The sequence below is a fragment of the Solanum tuberosum genome, unplaced genomic scaffold (assembly GCF_000226075.1).
Source record: "Solanum tuberosum cultivar DM 1-3 516 R44 unplaced genomic scaffold, SolTub_3.0 scf00006, whole genome shotgun sequence".
Taxonomy (NCBI): domain Eukaryota; kingdom Viridiplantae; phylum Streptophyta; class Magnoliopsida; order Solanales; family Solanaceae; genus Solanum; species Solanum tuberosum.
In genome coordinates this window covers 1-14,992 of record NW_006238932.1, presented here as the reverse complement: position 1 = coordinate 14,992, position 14,992 = coordinate 1, and positions in this window count along the sequence as shown.

The window sequence follows — 14,992 nt, the reverse complement described above, 5'->3', positions numbered from 1 at the left end:
TCGGATGGCTCCGAAACTATAGTTTTGCACCACTAAGCTATATGCTTAGCGATAGTTGTTTCTATCATAGGGAATGATCGAGAGGAGGCATGAAGCTGGCCATTGGTGATGGAAGATCACAATTGCATATAGACATCTATATTTTGCATAAACCTTGGGACTTGTACATGATCTATGTGTTGTATATTTACATGAAGTTTTGAGGACGAATTTGATCATGTCACCATGGGTTGTAATATAAGTATGACTATGTGTTTTGTTCTTTTGGGGTGTGTAAGCCCAAGTCTTGTAATATATTAAATTTACCACTAATTTTGAATGATGGTGTGAAGCATGAACCACCTAGTTTGAGTACTCGGAAGTTAGATATATATATATTTTTTTTTTACTAATGTGAGGACAATATAGATATGCATAAAAATCTCGTGAGTTATTGGCTTATATGACTTTGGTAGGGTCGTTACACGAATAGTCCAGAACTACGTACCCCTATAGGTTTATAAGTCCCCTCTGTGGGCATTACATTTTTCTGATCACGCCAATCACGCCTCTATACCTCTGGCGGGGTATATTGGGTCCTCTCGATGGGGCATATACATTGGACACCACGTATATCTCATGTGGGTTTATGTCGCTTAATAGTAGCTCCCACATTCAGATTCTATTGTATTGACCAGGTTATCAGTTACGGTTTAGTATCCAACTTTAGCATGTTATGAATTGTGTCTTTACATTCAGTTTAGTTTACTTTCAGTATCTTTAGTATATTCATCATGTTCATCTTATATTATTGCTCAGTATGGTTTTTTCAGTTATGTATATTGTTCAACTTTATCCTATTCTGCATGCTATGTACCTTTCAAGAACTAACACATACTCCGTGCTACATCTTCTCGTTAAGTAGGTTCAAGTCCTTAGCTTTCAGATAGGCATAGATCGGTTCCCGATCTTCAGCTCAACAACTTCAGTGGTGAGTCCTCATTCTCGAGGACGAAAAATATGTTTCTTTCATATATTTAGTCTTTCATTTAAGTTTTTGCTAGATTTATTAGCTAGGGCATGTCCCAGCACTTCTACTCACATAGAGGCTTATTTCAGACTTAAGTAGATTCAACTTTAGCATCTGAGTTTTATTTCAGTATCTTAAACTCTTCTCAGTTGTGTATATATATATATATATATATATATATATATACTAGTTTTTCGACACATGCGTTGCACGTGATTACCAATTCAGAAAATTTATATTATAGTAAATAGTATTGTTTATTTAAGCGAAGATTTAAATAATAGGCTTTGCACAAAATAATATTGCAGTTTTTTTTTGTGAATGTTCAATGTAGATCATTCTATATATATATATCTTATTCATGCAAACCTATAAAGATGGTCAATGGGAATTTTTATTAGCTAACTGCGTATACTTATTTCAATTTGTTGAGGTTCAGTCATGTAATTGGCCGTAAATCAATAATATTACCTTATAGACGATATTTGTTGTGTATTTTTCTTGTCATCTAACCAGATGTGTTTGCACGTGTATTTCAAGTTAAACTGTTCAAATGTCATATGAACATGTGAAGAGAACAACTATATTTTACTTTTTAGAACTAATTTAAAATAATATATTTTTAAGTTAGAATTAAATAATATATTTTAAAGTTAGAAGATCTTGTTAACTTGATAATACATTTTGTGACATATATAAAACTTTAATTTAAATACAAATACCTACCCAAATGTGTATATATATATTTACATATATACATATGCGTAATACACCGACGAAAATGTACATTTTCTTTTTTCACTAAAGAAGTCAAAATCCTTTGGAAAAGTCACAACTTATTGAAAAAGTCACAATTCTTAATTCTTCTATTCTTGGTGGAACATTGAAGCATATAATCAAAGGGGAGTTAACACCACAACCATGGACTTAGCAAGTTACAAATAGACCACTATTAGCAATTGATTTAATTTTGATATGATAAATTATTGAAGAAAAGGCAGCACCAGGCTCTCATACAACTAATGACACAAGTAATACACCGACGAAAATGTACATTTTCTTTTTCACTAAAGAGAAATCTTTCTTTCCACTCACAAACTCGACAGTAATCAGCAGGTACTTAGAGCAAAGGAATCACTTACAGCCTCATTTGAACTAACTCAATGGCAATAAATCTCATGAAATCTTTTAAAATGCAAGAAGAAGAATAAGAGTAGAAGATTAAAAAAAATTGTGGTTGAAAAAATGAAAGGATGCCCCTCTATTTATAGTCAACAAAGGGTGGTATGAACAAGTATTTTTTGTGTCTTATCGGAAAAGTCATGACCTTTTGAGAAGTCACAACCCTTTGGAAAAGTCACTACTTATTGAAAATGTCACAATTCTTTGGAAAATTCACAACTCATCGAAAAATCACAACCCTTCGAAAAAAGTCACAACTCATCGAAAAAGTCACAACCTAAGTTAGGGATATAATAGTAATTTAACATTTAAGTTTGGAATTCATGCTTTTAAGGTAATATATATATATATATATATATATATTCAGAAATAGAATAGATTTTCCCCATCATTTAAGTTTATCTTATGACTTAGCTTCCGCACATTATTTTTCTTACTTCAGTTTATTTAGTGTGCTTATACCAGCAGGGTTAGCTTGGGGTCACTTGTGATCCTAGGTCCTGTGTCCGCGTCCTGGGGTAGCTTCGGGGCGTGACAATACAAAATCTCGTCCACGCTACCAGAATTTTCCAATACCTTATCGGGGTATAGGACACCTCAACTCAGCGGATCCACTAAGCTCTGCCTAAAGACACTTAGGATTCATCTAAAATGTATGTACTCTTAACCATGATGACATATATGGCTATGAGGAATGTGAGTTGTCTTAACTCATCCTCATATCGGTGCTCAATTATACTCCCAGTAAAATATACTCATGCTCAATGTTTAAAAACATGCGCTTCCTCTAGTTTGAGATAATTGCTCATACTATCATCTTAAAATCGGTAACTCCTCTGAAATATCTCTGAACTCATAAACTTGTTTAGAAATCAAAGTTTCTCTTTTCTTAAAATAATATTTTCTTTCTTCACGTAAAAATGAAACCTCTGGGAATTACATAGTTCTCTTATTCTCTTTATTAATTCATATTTTAAAACTCTTTCTCATAAATATATGAAAATCATATTGTGATCTTATCATTGATGACTCGGGAACTCATTATGCATAAACATTGATGGCATATCTAGATACCATACAACTTAGACATTGATGGCATACTCAACTGTCATACTAATAATGTTTTAAAACTCTTTCTCACAACTCATCTTTACTTCCTCAAAAACTCAATTTAAAACTCAAATGTTGGCTTTAAAAAGTTTTCAAGATTTGTAACTCAAAATAGAGTTCATGTTGAATTATACACATGAATGAATCAACTCAAGGACCTCAATAGCACTATGGAAACTCAATAGTCAGAACTCAACGATACTACTCATCTCAAGAATACTAACTTCATGCGGTTCATACGGAATTATGGAGATGAAAAACTTAACTCCGGAATCTTAATAACAATGTAGACTCATGAACACAACTCATTTTCGAACTCATTTACTCAAGACTTAGTTCCAGTCTATAGTTCATTGCACAAGACCTCTGAAATGACTTAAAAAAGGACCTCTTGAGCTTTCCTCTTAACTTTACTTTAATTCGAAGTGTAAATTAAGATATGTGATTAGGATATGTAGGATCTCTTAAGAATTAAATAACACTTTAAGAGTTAATATCAAGAAGAGAACGAAGATACGAATTGAAGGAACACATACGGGACGAAGAACGGATAAGAAAAAGGGTCAGGCAACTCCGACGCATCTGTACCGCGTTGCGCCAGCCCCAAAAGTGATGAGAGTACTTTAGGGCGCACTGTCGTCACAGGGCACCAGCAATTCTGGAGCTATGGGGCGCATTATCCCAGCCCGAACCCAGAAATCCGACAAATTTTTTTGTTCAATGTCGGGTCCTAACTCATCTATAATCTATTGGTTTCTTCAAAATTCCTTTTGATTCACAAACCAACACAAAATTATCAAGATCCCACTGGAAATCTATTAAGAAACATCACACATTCGCAAGACCCTCACCTCAAGAACTCAAAACCTCCATTGATAAAGAATGGGGCAAAAACTCAAGAACTGCTCAAGAATCATTACATAAAGGATTTCATGGCTGCACTTATTGAAGAACTCTATTATTGGCATGATGATGAACAATTCCATTACTATGGGAAACCTGACATAACTGGAAAGAACGATTGCTCTTGGGGAATTTCCTCAACTCTTGAATGAACGCTTGAAAACCATATTTCATCTTCTTGAAACTTCGCTCTAAAAACCCCAAGTGTTCTGAATGGGAATGGTTATTTTAGAATCTGATTAAACCCTTAATTGGGTACGGACAAACGTGTTAAGACAAGTGGAAAAAAGGAAAAGACGAAAATACCCTTTCATAAAACGAATGGAAAGCCTTAAATGGAGAGGCTTCACTCAAATGGTCATAACTTTTTACCCGGAGCTCGAAATTTAGCAAACTTGGTGGCGTTAGAAAGAGGGATCAAAGTCCTTCGATTTTTTAGGTCATCGTACTCGTAACATTTTATGTGCTTAAATATATGTTTATTCAAGGTTGACCAAAAACTCAAAATGGATCGAAGTTTGATGTGTGACAGGAAGAGTAAAGGAATAGAAAGAAAAATGGAGACAAGGAAAGTTGTATTGAAGAAAATTGAGAAATCATCTAACAGGCTAGTTACCTTCTCTCACAATGGGAAGCTATATGACTATTCTAGCTCAAGGTAGAAAATCATAGATGGATTCTTTGTCATTAATTTTTTTCTTTGATCTCTTCCCCCCCACCCCCCCCCCCTTATATATATATATACAAGATTTATTTATAAACATGTTCGATCTGAGCATAATCGATGTATGTCAATTAGAAAATATAAAATAGTGAATAAATGTCGACTATTTGTGTAAAGATCTCACCACAAATATACGTAAGCACTAATCCTTCCCACAACTTGATCTCATTGCTCTTAGCGACACATGTGCGTGACTCCTATACAGAGTATGTGTACTAATAATCAAAACTTTTGATAATTAGTTTTCAGACTTCCAATTGATCTATGAAAACGTGTAAGTGCACTATTCCATAGTATTGAAAATTAATATAATGTTATTTCTGAAGTTTCATTTTTCACTCTACAATGGATGCTAGATCGATGAATCGATTAATATTTTTGTTTATAGGTTTGCCAATGATTCTCCTCTAATGGTTAAGTGAATTTTTGTTTATTTTTGTTATTACTAAGTGCTAAATTATTATTGAAGTAAAATATTTTAGTGTTCATCAATGTTATTATTTGTAACATTTTTTTGAGGAGGAAAATTATATTGGACATACAAAAAGAGGTGTCGGAATCTTCTGAGCCAGCAATAGTTGGAACAGTTGCAGCGAGGTAGTAAATTAAGCATTTTTTCTAAGATAAATTTTGATTGTATTATTTATATATTTATATAAAATTTGTTTGAAATGATTAGGAGTCCCAGACCGAGTTGGAAGAGCTAAAAGATGAGGTAGAAATGTTGCGTAAAATGCAAAGGTGTGTTCTTCTATAATTTTGTTTTTAAAAAATAAGGATTTATGATTTTTTTTTATAATATATAATTAAGAATTTATAAATTTCAAAGTATTAAAATGTATTTTTTTTTTTGTTTTCCTTGAAATATATACACTTTTAATGACGAAAAATGTATATACTTTTTGAGCGTATAACAAAGTGTTACGTTATAGTCCACAAGTAATATTGTTTGTTTTAGGCCAAGAATAGTATGACTTTAATATTTCTCACTTTGAGATTCATTTCCTTATGTGACTATCTTAAAGGCTGGAAAAATGACAGTGGATCACAGAGAAGGATTCTAAAGTTTCTAGGTGGATAAGCTTTTGAAAAGTGTTGACGCATTGTATTATCCGAGAGAAAATTAATGTAAAGGGATCTATAAGACATAACAATATTTTCACATAATATTATGCTTGCTAGATTTTGTGTTATATGATGTTGTTATCTGATGAATGAAATCTATCAGATCTTATGGAAAAAATTAAGCAGCACATGTATTTGTCATGAACATAAGATATGACAGACATAGTAGTAAATTTTGACACCCCTCAGTATGGAGGTGCATCAATTCTCAACAAGGGTGCTCATTAAACCCGAGGATGTATAATGGAGTGTGTCGATGGGCATAGAATCTGAATTTTAGGCTCGATGATGATAGCTAGAGGGACAAATATGTAAAGTCTATTAAGCTAAAACTAATAATATGTATAATGAATTTATATTTTAATTATATATATTTAATATTTATCTCGTGTCTTTATAATTAATGATGATGTTAGTTAATAATATTCTCTATATATTATTTTCATATATTATAATGACAAGTGAGTTGTTGACAAAAGACCTTCAAGGTTTGAGCTTTAGTGAATGGAAACAACTGGGGCATATTTTTACTGATCGCCTTTTGAGTATCAAGGATCACATGGTAGATATATTAACTTTAACAATAAAGTATGTATTATATTACAATATCGTGTCTTTTGAACTGTTCCTAATTTTCATATAGTTAGAATCTTCTAAAATCACAAGAATCATTTGATTGAATGACTTATAATTGACATGTACGATAAAGTAAGTTCGGACACTTGACAGACGTAGATGTTTATACTGCGATAAATGTGATGAATTATTTGAATACTTATACTAATTCGAAGTCATGAATTTCACTAAAAGTACTTTATACAATATTAATTTTCTGAAGTATATTTTATTGATCACCATTTACGGCTAACAATGTCTTCTTCTTTTTTTCGGTTGGAGAAAAAGGCTAAGATTGTAAAAGTAAGTAGCCATAAATCTAATTAAGTGAGATGCATAATTATTAATTTTTTCGTAATTTTATTATTATATTTACTTTTTATTTACTAAAATATTCAAAAAATATATTTTTTCCAAATTCGGGTTGGAAAACTCCAGTATTTATTGGCTATGAAGAAAAATTTTGTTGGTGAAGCTGACACTTCCTTGAGTTTAAGGTAGTTATTAAATATTTATATTTACTTTTTTTTTCTTCTGAATTCCTATTAATAGTTTTTCGCTCTTATCAATTTTTTTAACCTTCATTACTCTATTATATGAAGAATAAGTTTGGATATATTGATAAACACATGTATAATGCTTTAACATTTTTGTTTAAATAGAATGATATGATGAGTGATGATTTCATATAATCAACTCAACTTATTTATGATTTGATATGGAAGGACAATATTGTAGATACATTTCCCTTAGATTTTTTAATTTATTTTCAGTTCTCCAACATTAGATGAATTTGAGGCCTCTAACAGTCTTTATGAAGTTTTTTGTTATGCTCCAATCTCTAAAGGGTGAGGGTGAGCAAGGAGGGTGGGTGACATGTCTTAAGCTACACTCCTCCTTACTCACCTCAACATCTATAAACAAATTATAATATTTTTGCTAATAATTATTTCAGATGAGTTTAAATAAAGTTATAAGATCTGTGATAATTTTATTTATCCGACTCAACTTTTTGGAGCTTGAGATCTTGCATTTATTATTCATACTAATAAATTAAGAATTTTTAGTGCTTCGTAATTATTTTATGACATGAACGTTATTGTCACGACCCGAGCCTAGACCCTGGACGTCGCCGACACTCGAAAACTATTGTTGGTACCCAAGCGAACCTTTTTCTTGGCTGACTACAACTGGAAGAGTTAACTCAAGAATACAAAGCTTAAAACCGAATAAAATTCATTGAACTCATTTACAAATCTTTAATTCAAATGATTAACTCTGAAAAAAATAGTATATTCAACTTGCAAGAAATAGGCAACTCAAGTCTTTAAAACATTTAACAAAATAAATGAACCAAACTTCTCAAACTCTAGTGTCTTTCTATGAAGACTCTAAATGACAAAGATGGACGTCGGGAAAAGACTAACGAAATCCTAACAAAACTGAGAAGTAAATTGAATCCTCCGGAAGCAAGGAGGCTCACCAAAGCTACCTTTAAGTGCAAGTAGTATCAACAAAGTGCCTGTTAATGACCCTAGCTACCTGTATTTGCATCATAAAATGATGCAGACCAAATGGCAACAATACATTGATGTACGAGCATGCCAGGGGAATTCTAAACATAACATAAGCTTGAACTGAAATCGAAGGAAACATACTTACCTTGTGTGAAACTCACTCAACTCAAGGAATACTCAAAAATACTCAAAGATACTCAAACTTACTAAACTCAGAAGTACTCAAGGACATTATACTCAACTCAGTAATAAGGTACTCAACTCAATAATAAGATACTCAACTCTATAGAATAGAATTCAACTATAGGATACTTAAACTTACTCAACCCAGTTCAATATAAAAGCAATGACAATAATGTGATATAAAGAAAAGCTTTTAAAATCGTAGATAGAAACTCAATGTATTGAAAAATACAATAATAACTTAGTTTGTATATATAAATACAAAATTACTCTGTGGTAGATTCACTAACCGATAACCATCACTATGACCTATGTGATGATACACCGTCTACCCTACGCTGCCAGAACTGTCCTTTACTTCGTCGGGGTATAGAGCCTACTTACTAAGTGGATCCACTAGTATATGCTCAAAAAGCAGGAAAGAATCATCTAAAAAGTATGATACTTTCTACCATGTTGGCTACATGGTTTATGATGACTTTGAGTTATCTGAACTCGTCCACATATCAGTGCTCAATACTACTCCAAAAGATATACTTAGATCATATGTTTACAAACATAACAGTTCCTCTAGTTTGAGATTATTAATCAAAAATATTTCTCTTAAAAGAAATAGTACTAAAAACAACTCAAGAACTCTTTGGGAAATTGGTGTTTCCTCTCATCTTAAATGTAAAATATTTACTCTTGGCAATAGATAATTCTCATATATCTTTTTTTTTTAAATGAACTCAAGTTTACTCTTCCTCATACTCACGTACTCAAGTTTTGAAAATAATTATAAATATTTGCAAAAGACTTCTCAAAATAGGTTTCATGCCAAATTATGGATGTGAAGGACACAATTTATGGTTTTCAATAAGCATATAAAGAACTCAATACACAAATTTCAACAACTCCAGAACTCAAGGACTCAATTATACTACTCATCTCAATATGCTCGACTCAGATGGTTCATGTGAAATTTTGGGCATGAACAACTCAACTCAAGGACCTTCATAGGTAACATGTTGCAGTCCCATAATAAGGAATAAAATCTCAAAAGAGATTAAAAACTCAATGCTCAGGAACTTAGAGCTTGGAGATACTACTCCTCTCAAAGATACTCAACTTATGGTGTTCGTGTGAATTTTATGAGCATGAACGACTCGACTCAACGGTCTAAATAACAATATAGAGCTCATGTGTTCAACTCTTCTCATTCTCATACTTACTTCCTCAAAATTTAGCTCAAATCGATAGTTGATAACAATGGATTTACAATTTAACCCAAAGACTTTTTTGAACTCCACTCTCAACTCTTTCTTGAATTAGAATTATAAATTCAAGAGTGATGATTCATGATGTGAAGGATCTCATGATGATTAAATGTATTTTATAGTAGTTAGAATCATAAAGGAGTGAAGGTAGACTTTAAAGGGGCTAAAACGAGACAATCGACAAAAAAAGAGTTGGTGGAGGCGACCCTGGCGCACTGTTGTCTTGGGGCGCCAACCACTTAACTTCAGAGACATGATATTGGCGAACTGCTAGGGCACCCCCAGCACCTCTGGCGGATATGGGGTGCGCCGCCGCAACCCCTCTCCTGGCAAATTCGATGAATTTTCTCTACTCGTTTTCTCATACTAAATTACTTTTAATCAATTGATTTCCTCAAACATTCCTTAGATTCATTTTACGCAATACAAGTACACAAGAATCTACTCAAAACAACCCTTAAACTCAACACGATTATCGTAAGAACCCATCACAGCCATCCTAATTCAAGAACGAAAGCAACACTTCAAGAACACTTATCAAGAACTTAAATCCTTCAATCTTTGTGGATGAATTTGAATATGTAAATCATGACTTGAGTGTGGGTGAATGAACCCAACACAATGAAAACTTACATACCTCTTAGAGATCTAACCCTTAGCAAAAATCTGCAACAAAACTCAAGAATCTCGACTAACACCTTGAACCTTTCCTCTTTTCTCCTCTTGAACTCTCTTCTAAAACCCTAATCATATTGGGGATGAATGAAATTGATTCTAATCAGTTTATACCCCTTAATTATTAATAAAAACATTTTAAGCTGAAGAGGTAAGGAAAAGACCAAAATACCGCTCATAATTTCGGGTAACTTTCCTTAACTGGATAAGCTGACTTCAAATGGGCATATATCACTCATCCAAACTACAAACTCAGAAAATTTTGTGTAGTTGGAAAGATAATCCAAAGACCTTTGATTGGATATCTTATGGGCCACGTAACTCATCATTTACCGAAAGTTATGGTTGTTTGAAGTTGACCCAAAACATAAACGAACTTAAGAATGAATTGAATGAATTCTCTTATGTTCTTTTTGGAACTCAATATGCTACATTTAGTAACCTTAACACTTATGAAAATTTAAATTCCTCGGTAAGATCCTACTCACAATGAAGGATGGTTCTAGTCATAGCTGAAACTTTTTCCAGGGTGTTACAGATGGATTTGAAATAATTTTATAAAGTTGACTTTATTTATTTGAAATTGTAGCACAATTGTTATTTCATATATATAAAAGACTGATTTCGTGGATAAATTTTAAATATATTTTCTTTTATGTACAACAGGTTGCCTGTTTAGACTAGTTTATACTAGTGTAAACCTGTGAACCCCTTAAGCTAAGAATGATACTAGAAATCCTATGTGCATAGAGTGTGTTACTCTTTTACAATTTGTCATAAAGACTTCTTTAGATTTTACATCATATTAATCTTTGCTTATTAACTTGGATGACGCTATGTTTTAATAAAGTCAAATGTTTGACTAGAACATGTTGCATAAGTTGGCATCTTCATTGATTTTATTAAGAAGAGTTGAAAAGACTTAAATTGATATTCTTATTATTAATTTTTTGTTTGTTATGTTAGATATTATATGGGTGTTTGTGCAATGGTCACTTATTTTTTTGTTCTCCACATGGTGCTGCTATTGTTTCTAGGCTTAGAGTTACCTGATTTTTTTTTAAAGCCCATTAAAATAAATGACCCTTTCTATTAAGTTCTTTTCCATTAACAAGGCTCAAATATTCAAGTTTAGTTGTTTAATATTGGTAGTAAAAAACTTCTTAGTGTGGCGTGTGCTATTCCCTTAATATCCTACTTGAAGAAAATTCTAGTACTCTCATCAGTGAATTTTGGATACCTAATATTCAATATGTGCATACCTTATCAAGAAGTTCTTTATTTTTAGGATCTAATTCTATAATTTTGATTAAGTATGGAGGGATCATAATCATTTTGTCATATTTTCTACTGGTAAATATTCTGTAATTGGATATACATGCCATAATTTTGAGTTTCTAAAGACGAATCTACAAATTGATAGGATGAACAGTAGAATGGTTTACGACTCCTATGTGGATTCATGAAAATTAGGGTGCAAATCGACTTTTCGAATTTCATTCTATGGGCCTAAATTACGGCCCATAATTGGATTTACAACATGTATTCTGATGATTGTAAATTATGCCTAAAAACAAGTTCAGTGACCCAAAGTACGACCAATAGATTATTTTACGATCCGTAATTGGGACAATAAGAATCAAACCTTAAAAAATTAATTTCATAAGTTGATTTTATGACTAAAAACTATGGGTTGTACTTCCAGTTATGACCCGTAAAATGGAGTTCGTAGTTACAGATGCTAAAAACTCTCTTGGCGTAGTCTCTGATAAAATGGTCATAACAATTTACTCTAAACTCTAACTGATACAAACTTGTTAGTGTTGGAAACAAGACTAATAGAACATTAATTTTATAGGTCATAGTGTATTTAATTCATTATAGGCAAAGATGTATACTCATTTGAAGTTTACCCTTGCATGAACTGATATGAAAAACTTAGTCAGTAGAAAGGTTTTGAATAGAACATAGTACTAAAGGTCTCTTATGATTCTAAACCTCTTTCAGTGCATTTCCCACTAATAGGAATGTAACTTAACATATAAGCACAAGTAGGTTATTACCTTGTTCAAGTGTATATACTTACAAAGAAAGATTTAGGTTCTAAGAGTACTGTTGAGAAGTGTTACGTTCCAAATCATTAAATATATATTTTCAACGAAAAGTCGGCAAATATTATCCAAGTGTCAGAAAATACATAAATATTTATTGGCGACCTGTGTTACTCAAACATTCTAAAACCGTTGGCTCGTCTGTATCAGACCTTCCTAAAACAAATCACTTCTAAAGGATCAAATAAACTGTTGACTATATATCTTGTAGCTTGCTTATATCTTTTACATGTTGTTGGATTGTGTGACATGTTTACCGAGGTTGTCGAAAGAGTTTTAAGCAAGGTTTGCCTTTTTGGAAGCGTTTGAAGTGAAATAGTTGACTTTAGTCAACATCCAAAGAATGTAATGTGATATGAGATTTCTGACTGTTCCATCATCTCGAAAGGTCCACTCTTTCTAGTGGGATGGTGAGTGTGGGTTTTTAGGCATTCATTTTAAGTATGTTTCGTTAAGAGTTCTGACTTTGATGTTTAGATTAAAGTTTGACTTCGGTCAACATTCTTCATATACATACTCGAATGAGAATGCCATCATCGTGATTATCTCTAGAATGCCGAGTTTAGAGTAAAACAACCTTTGGTTTGGATCCCGAGATGTTCCAGATAAATTTGTGACATTTGTCATTTTGTTATGTGGTGACCTTGCAAGTGTTGACTTGGATCAATAATATGATGAGACGATCTCCATTGGTGGTTTCATCAATTCCGTTGAGTCTGAAATATCAATTTTTATTGGATATCATAGTTCGTATTCATGCATGGGTTTCAAACAAATTGCGAGTCCCCCATTAGGGGAATTTTGGAACTTAATATGTTGCTAATGCAGTACTTCTACTGTAGCACTATTTAGTTCTCCATGATTGAATGCCCTTTCCAGCATTCAAGGAGTTGTAGATAAGCTGCCTTCCATGTTTGAGGAGTGTAATTATGGTGGTCTCTGTAAATGTGTAAGTAGCTCCTCGGTCGCAGGGTGTACGATCATTGACCTCCAAATATGTGGGCCTTATGGTGCGTCCGGGATGGGTCAGTTCTCTGACATCCAAGTTCATTGACAAGACTCCGCGATCGTGGAGAGATAATATCTTCACAGCTATTTAAAAGATCAGCCCATTTTCAGCATACATTTTCTTAAAACATTTATGTTTTTTGCCGATTATATGAGCTTCTCTTGGAGTTTTTTAGTGGCGATTGTTGGATTGTATAGGTGCGCCTCACGGTTGATAATTTTTCCATTTATCTTGGTAATTCCCTTCTATTTTCTCTCTAAATTCTCCATTTGTTCCTTTGAGCTTGATTATTTCTCAGATTGTGCCTGTTTTTGAGGCATAAATTTCTTGAGTTGTTTCGACCTCATGATGGAGTCAATTTTATGACTTTGTGAGTAGGTCCCATAGGTCGTTTTTCCATTTTTGAACTCCCTTATTGATATGTGTATCATTTTGCATATTTTGGTGATTTTGCCATGTTTTTTGATAGCGCGGCATCTTAAAGACCCTTCAAAAGGGAAAATATCCTATGTAGAGGTTCCAGCTCGGTTTTAGCCTCGAGATACGTTACAATTTAACTTCTTTTATACTTGGCTCATTATTATATTTATGTATTGAGTAGTATCTATTGCTAGGTTGGCTTTTTAGAACTAGTTGCACCCTTGCATGATCCTTGGTCAATTAATGGCCATCTTTGGGTTGCTTAGTGTAGTTTAGGTGGAAAGCCATAGTTTATGTTGATTCGTGACCATGGTGTCGTTAGTATCCTTAGAAATTGCTCTATAGTGGTGTGAAACTTAGGTTGTCACATGCTTCTTTGTTGTGTTTTTTTGTGTTTATGTGTTGTGAGTTTGATTCTTTAAATCTACATTGTTATTGTTTGTTGGAACCGAGGTCATAGGCTTAGACTAGTTTAAGTTCCAGGTTAGTACATTTGTGTTATGTCGTGTTACCCGAATGTGTAATTGATATGTTGTTTCTGATTGACTGATTGAGGTTTGCTATAATATTTTCACTTGCATTTAATTTCTACTTCTTGAAAGGTTTGGAAATGGTATAATGAGATAAGAGGAGTGATTTTTACTTAGTGGCTTCTTGTTGACCGCCAAAGGGGTGAATACAATTCAATCTAAGTACAATTCCATCAATACCCACTACAAGAAAACTGTTTTTTAAAGACCAACATTTAGAGATGGTGTTATAATCTAGTCCCTAAATATATACTTACTGGGAAGGAATTTATTTCTAGTCTCTAATTTTTATTTTTATATCCCAACATAGCGAAGAGTTTAAATCTGGTTCCTAAACGAAAAAAAATCTCATCCCTAATAATGTATCTTCAGCTGGAGAGGTGAAAAAGTAAAAAAAACAAAAATAAATGTACTTATAAACACCCCTACCCCACCCCCACCTCCATTAAATAAAACCCTATCCTTCCTATGGCTTATAAATCCCAAATAATGGATTGTTTCAAATTTCTCTCAAGTCTGCAATATCAATCCATATCTATCTAAAGTGGTTGAAGATTCACAAATTCCCTGAAAAATATGTCTTTTCGAACAGGTTTGTCTATTTTCTCGGTCTTTTCTTT